Source organism: Quercus suber, unplaced genomic scaffold (assembly GCF_002906115.3).
Source record: "Quercus suber isolate HL8 unplaced genomic scaffold, Cork oak 2.0 scaffold_237, whole genome shotgun sequence".
In the NCBI taxonomy this organism is placed as follows: Eukaryota; Viridiplantae; Streptophyta; class Magnoliopsida; order Fagales; family Fagaceae; genus Quercus; species Quercus suber.
This window is the reverse complement of record NW_027069694.1, coordinates 409679-411554: the sequence shown is the minus strand read 5'-3', so window position 1 is coordinate 411554 and position 1876 is coordinate 409679. Positions and strand designations below refer to the sequence as shown.

General features: G+C 28.1%; 1 long non-coding RNA gene across 5 annotated transcripts in view; it reads left to right on the top strand.

Annotated features, from left to right (window-relative positions):
• The window catches only part of LOC136070494 (uncharacterized), a 37871-nt gene that overhangs the window by 17428 nt on the left and 18567 nt on the right, over positions 1–1876 (top strand). The window contains exon 4 of one of the 5 annotated variants that reach the window (XR_010631718.1): positions 879–1365. The exons of 3 other annotated variants lie outside the window; for them this stretch is intronic. This is a non-coding gene — a long non-coding RNA (uncharacterized LOC136070494). Of the gene's footprint in view, positions 1–878; positions 1366–1876 lie in introns of those variants that run through there. One more of the 5 variants, XR_010631717.1, reaches the window with a different exon arrangement.

The following is a 1876-nucleotide window of genomic DNA, read 5'->3' as shown; positions in this document are numbered from 1 at the left end:
AATTGGTGTGTTTGATTGATTTTTTTTTTTTCAAGAGTCTATATTTTTCAAACTTTTGTTATAGTGTGTTATGTTTTCCTTTCATTTTTTCTACAACTAAATTCTTTTTAAGTTTCAAATTAATTCTTTAAAATTCTTATTCTCTTAAGGAATTTGTCATATTAATCAACTTCAACACAAATTTACAATTGATATTACTCAAATAATTGATTAGCACAGTCAAATGCATAGTCATGTGAATTGCATTTTGATATAAGCCCAAATTCTCACTTTCCAAAAATCTAAGAATTAACTTAAACAAAAACTATAAGAGGGAGAGAGAGTACATGTGATGAGGAGCTCAAAAAACACACCATCAAAATGGATTAACTCAAAGTATCTAAAGTAGAGTTGCAATAAAGAATAAATGAGAGAGAGAGAGAGAGAGAGAGAGAGAGAGAGAGAGAGAGAGAGAGAGAGAGAGAGAGAGAGAGAATGATCACATTTTTGGGAGATAATGTGAGAGAAATAGCAAAATTATATGAAAACAGATGAGTAGAAGAATACTCAAAAGACAATGTATAATTGTAAACAACAAATTATCCAAGCTATGCTACGTAATAAATAACATTATATCATTATATAATATCTTTGATAACATATCATTTTTTTTTTTTAAAAAAATCCCAAAATAATAGAATGATATATTTGTAGAGATAGAGAGATGAAAAATACTTTTAGAAATAGTTCAATTTTTGAGGAGAAAAATTTTTCTTCAATAAATTTTAGAGAACTAGTCATACATTATATCACATTACAAAAATAATTATATATTTCTACGCATAACGTGGTTTGCATCTAGTTAAATAAATAAGTTTAACTAAAGTTGTCAAATACAGTGTGTCCAGACTTCCTCTCAACAAGTAGAAGATAATGGAAGACAATAGTACCCACCACACAGCCAACTTGAGTCAGAAAGGGACTTATTCCTACTTCCAAAATCAATGAAGCTTCGATCTAAAATGTGTTGGACTTAAACTTTGTCACGTAAGAAAATTGATATCAGGATTGAAAAAATGGAGGTTTCCCATATATCTACTTGACTTACAGTCAGTGCTTGACTCCTAGTCCAATTAATAGTGATGGATCACAGAGCTCCATTCACATGTTTGAAGAAAAGAATCGAGTCCCATTAAATTTTGAACAAGTCTACCGACATACACAGTTACAATTACACCCTCACCCTTTGAGTTTTCAACTTTTCATTCACATAGTGCCCACTATAATACAAAAATTTCTCTCTAAAACAAAAAGTTAATAAAACAAGTTAATGTTAAGTATGCTTCGTATAATAAAATTGATCTTACTTCATTACTTGCGCTTGTTAATCTCATTTTTGTAATCATGTCATTTCTATTATTCATATTTTTTTATAAGAATTCCTATTATTCATTGGTTTGTCACATGATGTAACTTTAATATACCAAGCCATGAAAAAAAAAAGAAAAAAGAAGTCACTGCTTGCTTTTGTTATTCTTAAATTCAAATAATAAATTCGTGTCCATTAGATAATAAATTAAAACTTAAATTACCCTTACTAAATAGAGAATATTAAATACCGCAAGTAGTTTGATATTGATCCAAAACTTGTCCTTCTTGGTACATAGACTAATTTACCTTAACCACAAAGTTTTTTTTTTTTTTTTTTTTTAAGTTTTTATCCCAATGGGGACAGCCAATTTGTGAACATTGTTATTTGATGCCCTGGAGGATTAAAAAAAATTATTTTAAAAATTGTGGAGTTTTGGAAAATGTTACGGCTTTTATTTGATAATTTATGGAAACTAGAATTATAATTTTTTTTTCCATTTATAATTAATTTGTGTGGTTGTTTCTC